This window comes from Somniosus microcephalus, chromosome 4 (genome assembly GCF_052327205.1).
Source record: "Somniosus microcephalus isolate GS21.2 chromosome 4, FLI_Smic_1.0, whole genome shotgun sequence".
Lineage (NCBI taxonomy): Eukaryota > Metazoa > Chordata > Chondrichthyes > Squaliformes > Somniosidae > Somniosus > Somniosus microcephalus.
In genome coordinates, this window is record NC_140990.1 from 123,689,112 (window position 1) to 123,695,742 (window position 6,631).

At 49.7% G+C, this 6,631-nt stretch overlaps 2 pseudogenes; both read left to right on the forward strand.

The window, feature by feature from the left end:
* Positions 1 to 1,197: 1,197 nt before the first annotated feature.
* LOC147119740 (uncharacterized) lies at positions 1,198 to 2,227 on the forward strand (annotated as a pseudogene).
* Positions 2,228 to 4,894: 2,667 nt separating this feature from the next.
* The window catches only part of LOC147119741 (uncharacterized), a 17,377-nt pseudogene continuing 15,640 nt past the window's right edge, over positions 4,895 to 6,631 (forward strand).

Sequence of the window (6,631 nt, forward strand, 5' to 3'; positions counted from 1 at the left end):
TGTACAGTCCCAGGGTTGGAATCCCCATGTACAGTCCCAGGGTTGGAATCCCCATGTACAGTCCCACGGTTAGAATTCCCATGTACAGTCCACATTTGGAATCCCCATGTACAGTCCCAGGGTTAGAATCCCCACATACAGTCCCAGGGTTAGAATCCCCATGTACAGTCCCAGGGTTAGAATCCCCATGTACAGTCCCAGTGTTGGAATCCCCATGTACAGTCCCAGGGTTAGAATCCCCATGTACAGTCCCAGGGTTGGAATCCCCATGTACAGTCCCAGGGTTAGAATCCCTCAGCAACACCAAGTGCGGGTCTCAGACCCCGAGTCAGAGCCGGTGGACGTGTGGCCAGGACCCCGGCACCATTAACCCCAGGGTGCAGCACCTCCCCCAGACAAGAAACACAACAACTTGCATTTATACAGCAGCGGGAGCAATTCAGAGCCAGTTAGCATCAGGGTGGGCGGTGGATGTGGAATTCGGTCCCTGGCCTCCTGTGTAGGGCTTTCCTGTTGCATCAGTTTGAGCTGGAATGGAGAGGGGGGCGAAGCTGCTGGGTTTAACCCCCAGTACTTCTGAGCCCAGGAGGACCCAACAATTTCCAATGTGAGACTGTGAAGGGAGGTGGATTCTAGGGGAGATTAAGTTGCTAAACAGACACTGTCCATACAGTGTAAAAGATTGTCGTCTTAGGAACAAGTATTTCTGTAGAGGCTTTCAATCCATTTTATATACATGTTTTTTTAAATTCTTTCGATGTGGGTGTCACTAACAAGGCCAGCATATATTGCCAGTCCCCAGTTGCCCATTGAGAAGGTGATGCTGGGCCTCCTTCTTGAACCTCTGCAGTCTGTGTGGTGAAGGTACTCTCAGAATGCTGTTAGGTGAGGAGTTCCAGGATTTTCACCCAGCGACGATGTAGGAACGGCGATATATGCCCAAGTCAGGATAGTGTGTGACTTGGAGGGGTACTGGGAGGTGATGGTGTTCCCATGCACCTGCTGCCCTTGTCCTTCTAGGTGGTGGAGATCGCGTGTTTGGGAGGTGCTGTCAAAGTTCTAGTCGAGTTACAGATGTATAAAGTCGCTCTCCTTCACCCCTCCCCCTCCTCCCATAGAGGCCAGAGTCTTGTGTAGGCCCAGACCGGGTGGTGGGTTCCCTTCCCTGAAGGACATGAGTGAACCAGTTGGGTTTTTACGACAATCCGGCAGCTTTCATGGTCACTTTTTTCGAGTGCCGGCCCCACAACTTCCCAGATTTATTCAGCTCAATTTCACAACCAGCCTTTGTGTTTTTGTGGGTTCTCTCTCACCCTCCCTTTTTCCTGTTTCAAATTCATTTTACGGGGTGTTCGAAGGGGAGGATTTTCAGACGGGAAACTCAAACCAAACATCACTTCAATATCTGACTGAGTCGCTCAATTCATCAGGACCTTTGAGCATGGAAGCAGAAAGCACCGTTCAGAGCGGGGAGAAACCGTACACGTGTTCTGTGTGTGGACGAGGCTTCAGCCGATCCTCTGACCTGTCGAGTCACAAGCGCAGTCACACTGAGGGGAGGCCGTTCACCTGCTTCGAGTGTGGGAAGGGTTTCACTCAGTCAACCACCCTGCTGACACACCAGCGAGTTCACACCGGGGAGAGACCATTCACCTGTTCCGTGTGTGGGAAGGGTTTCACTCAGTCAACCAGCCTGCTGACACACCAGCGAGTTCACACCGGGGAGAGACCATTCACCTGTTCCGTGTGTGGGAAGGGTTTCACTCAGTCAACCACCCTGCTGACACACCAGCGAGTTCACACCGGGGAGAGACCATTCACCTGCTCTGAGTATGGGAGTGGGTTCAGGCAATCATCTCACCTCACTGTACACCAGCGCACTCACACCAAGGAGATGCCGTTCACTTGCTCTGAGTATGGGAAGGGATTCACTCTATCATCCCACCTGCTGAGACACCAGCAAGTTCACACCGGGGAGAGACCGTTCACCTGCTCTGAGTGTGGGAAGGGAGTCAATCAGTCATCCCACCTGCTGACACACCAGCGAATTCACACTGGGGAGAGACCGTTCACCTGCTCTGAGTGTGGGAAGGGATTTATTTGGTCATCCAACCTGCTGAGACACCAGCGAGTTCACACCGGGGAGAGGGCGTTCACCTGCTCTGAGCGTGGGAAGGGATTCAGTCGGTGATCCCACCTTCTGACACACCAGCGAGTTCACAAGTGACTGCAGGGGTTGGATTCTGCTGTTAATCACATCCCGGACTGAATCGTGTTCACACTGACAGTTGGGGTTTGTTTCTGCTGATGTTAATAACCCCTGTAACTGGGCTGGAGTTTAAATGTCTGGATATATGTCAAATTAATCAGCTTTGCTTTAAACACATTGTTGTTGATTCTTGTCATTCCCACCTGAGTGTTTAGCATCACCTGGCTGGAGCTCCGAAAGGACAATCTGGGGGGAGGATCGTACGGCGGGAACAGAACTACAGCCTGGACACAGTCCGTCAGGGCCACACTGAGAGGGGCAAACGGCACTTTGGTCTTTCTCGTCTCTCTTCACTGAAAGGAAAGTTGCCGGGCAGATTAAGAACGTAAGAAAAGATCATAAGAATTAGGAGCAGGAGTGGGTCACACGGCCCCTCGAGCCTGCTCCGCCATTCAATAAGATCATGGCTGATCATTGACCTCAACTCCACTTTCCCGCCCGGTCTCCATATCCCTTGATTCCCCTAGAGTCCAAAAATGTATCGATCTCAGCCTTGAATATACTCAAAGACTCAGCATTCACAGCCCACTGGGGCAGAGAATTCCAAAGATTCACAACCCTCTGAGTGAAGAAATTCCTCCTCATCTCAGTCTTAAATGACCGACCCCTTATCCTGAGACTATGCCCCCTAGTTCTAGACACTCCAGCCAGGGGAAACAACCTCTCAGCATCTACCCTGTCAATCCCCTTCAGAATCTTGCAGGTTTCAATGAGATCACCTCTCATTCTTCTAAACTCCAGAGAGTATAGGCCCATTCTACACAATCTCTCATCATAGGACAGCCCTCTCATCGCAGGAATCAATCTAGTGAACTTTTGTTGCACCGCCTCCAAGGCAAGTATATCCTTCCTTAGATAAGGAGAACAAAACTGTGCCCAGTACTCCAGGTGTGGTCTCACCAAGGCCCTGTACAATTGTAGCAAGACTTCCTTACTCCTATACTCCAACCCCCTTGCAATAAAGGCCAACATACCATTTGCCTTCCTTACTGCCTGCTGTACCTGCATGCTAGATTTCTGTGTTTCTTGCACGAGGACACACAAATCTCTCTGAACACCAACATTTGAAAGTTTCTTACCATTTAAAAAAATATTCTGTTTTTCTATTCTTCCTACCAAAGTGAATAACCTCACATTTCCCGACATTATACTCCATGTGCCACCTTACTGACCACTACTTCGTCTATCTATATCCCTTTGCAGACCTATATCCCTTTAATCTTGAGGCCTGTAAGGAATGTGTCCCAGCCGCTCTCTCCCATGGGTCACAGCTGCTAGGCACGGAACAGAAGGATCGTTTACAACTGTGTTTAGAGTCAGGAAGAACAACGGTGAATGCTGGAAACGTGCTGTCAAATCAGAGATTGATGTCAAACTGCGATCTGTTCCTGACTGAAAGTGAAACGGCAGGGTTAAGTTTCCAGTCTAAAAATGACTGGTAATTATTCCACGAAGATTTAATATGTGTGTGTGACAGTCCTGAGTCTACCATTTTAAGGCAGGTGTTAGCTCATTTAAAATAAACCCGTTCAAAATAAATTGGTTAAAGTTTGCATTAAAATAGCAGAGGGAGGAGTTCACAGGAGCCTGTTAACTGCTGGTACAATTATACAACAGACATTTGATCTCCAGATAAAGAAGGACCTGCAGCGTGTTTCCAGGAATTCCCTGTTTTATTGATGTGTGCGTGTTAGACACCAGGATAACTAAAAATACACGACCTGGAACATCCACGGGGTGTGATCCCGACAGTTACTCTGGGATCACTCCTGCTGCGGAACTCCACCACTGACCCTGCTGAAGGTTGTAGGCTCAGGGAGTGGGGCCTCCAGGAGTGGACTGTGAGAAAGCTGGGTTTCAGTATCCTGACACACATGTGGTGAGGAACCAGAGGAATCCTTACTAAGGAACTGGCTGAGGTTTTATCCACTGGGATGAGTTGGGATTGGATGGGATGATTGATTGATTTAATTATTTAATGTTTGAGCCATCGGTCTAGTCTTGTTAATAACTGTCAGAAGCTGTGTGCAATGTCTAATTGATGTGGATTATGTGGGTAATATCTGTGTTGAAAGGACGGGGTGAACCTTGTAACAATCCCCCAGAGATGAGCTGGGATTGAGGGACCGGACTGAAGGTGAGCAATAGTGCCCTGCACTTTGCACTAATTAGTGACACTCTGTGTGTTAAAGTTTACTAATTCACACTTGTGTTGTGCTGTGCCGATTGCTCCCAGTTTGTGAATGGTCAGGATTGTTTTTGCTGCAGTATTTTCTATTGAGCTTTGGCGGGACCCACTGATTGGGTGAGACAGAGCCTGGAACCGTGACCTCACAGCACCGCCGGATGGGCGGCCGCAGGGTCCTAATACCCACCGGGTGCACCAGCTCTCAGCGGGTTCAGAGCAACAACTGAAAAGATTCTCACAGTGTTTGCTGTGTGTGTACAAAGCTCGTCATTCTGAATGTGTGCAAGCACATTCCACACAGAGAAATCATTATCTTCAGACATTATTGATCAGCATTTTATTTCCTGTATTCACAGTGTAACTTCGAGGGTTGAGTCCCTTTAACATTTATTGATAACCCATTGTCTTGTGGGCTGTGTTTAGAAAGTGATGTCACAATGACCATTCCGTTCCCAAGGTGAGCCTGTCTGTCCGCAGTATTCAGTGGGAAAGGGGATTAAATCACACCGAGGATAATGAGCAGCCACCCACCAGCAGGACACAAAGAGGCTGCAAAGGGGATATAGACAAGTGAGTGGGCAAGAAGGTGGCAGATGGAGTATAATGTGGAGAAATGTGAAATTATTCACTTTGGTAGGAAGAATAGAAAAACAGAATATTTTTTAAATGGTGAGAAATTATCAAATGTTGTTGTTCAGAGGGATTTGGGTTTCCTTGTACACAAATCACAGAGAGTTAGCCTGCAGGTACAGCAAGCAATTAGGAAGGCAAATGGCATGTTGGCCTTTATTGCAAGGGGGTTGGAATAGAAGAGTAAGGAAGTCTTACTACAATTGTACGGGGTTTTGGTGAGACCACACCTGGAGTTCTGTGGACAGTTTTGGTCTCTGTACCTAAGAAGGATATACAGGCCTTAGAGAGGGTGCAACGAAGGTTGACGAGATTGATTCCTGGGATGAGAGGGTTGTCCTATGATGAGAGGTTAGTAGATTGGGCCTACACTCTCTGGAGTTTAGAAGAATGAGAGGTGATCTCATTGAAAAATACAAGATTCTGAGAGGGCTTGACAGGGTAGATGCTGAGAGGCTGCTTCCCCTGGCTGGAGAGTCTAGAACTAGGGAGCATTGTCTCAGGATAAGGGAGGTCATTTAGGACTGAGAGGAGAGGGTTGTGAATCTTTGGAATTCTCTGCCCCAGAAGGCCGTGGATGCTCAGTCGTTGAGTGTATTCATGGCTGAGATCAATAGATTTTTGATATTAAGGGAATCAAGGGATATACGGAGCGGGTGGGAAAGTGGAGTCGAGTTCAAAGATCAGCCATGATCTTATTGAATGGTGGAGCAGGATCAAGGGGCCGTATGGCCTACTCCTGCTCCTATCCTGTGTAGTCCCACACTCCAGCTTTTTCCCCATTTCATTGCAAATTAGTCCTCTTCAAGTATTTGAAAACAGAATGAGAGTAAACTAGCAAGAAATATGAAAACAGATTGTAAGTGCTTCGACAAGTAAGTAAAAAGGAAGAGAGAAGCAAAAGTAAACATTGGTCCCTTAGAGGCTGAGACAAGAGAAATTATATTGGGGACAGACAGACAGATGCATCTGTTTATAAAAAAGACGAGCTGAAGTGCCCGGTGGTGCCGAGGGGATTTTTGAGGGAATGTTGTTGTTGGAAGAGAGAGAGAGAGAGAGCGACTGGGGGGAAGAGAGAGAGAGCGAGCGACTGGGGGGAAGAGAGAGAGAGCGAGCGACTGGGGGGAAGGGAGAGAGAGCGAGCGACTGGGGGAAAGGAGAGAGAGCGAGCGACTGGGGGGAAGAGAGAGAGAGGGCGAGCGACTGGGGGGGTGAGAGAGAGCGAGCGACTGGGGGGAGAGAGAGCGAGCGACTGGGGGGGAAGAGAGAGCGACTGGGGGGAAGAGAGAGAGGGGGGAGGGGGGAGAAAGGGGAGGGGGGGGAGAAAGGGAGGAGGGGGGAGGGAGAAGGGATGGGGAGGGGATGGGGAGAAAGGGGAGGGGGGGAGAAAGGGGGAGGGGGGGGAGAAGGGGGAGGGGGGGAAGAAGGGGGAGGGGGGAAGGAGGGGGAGAAGAGGAGGGGGAAGAAGGGGGAGGGGGGGGGGAGGGGGAGCGCCCCGTCAGCCCGAGCCCCGCGCCCCGCCTCCGCGAGCCCCGCCCCCGATC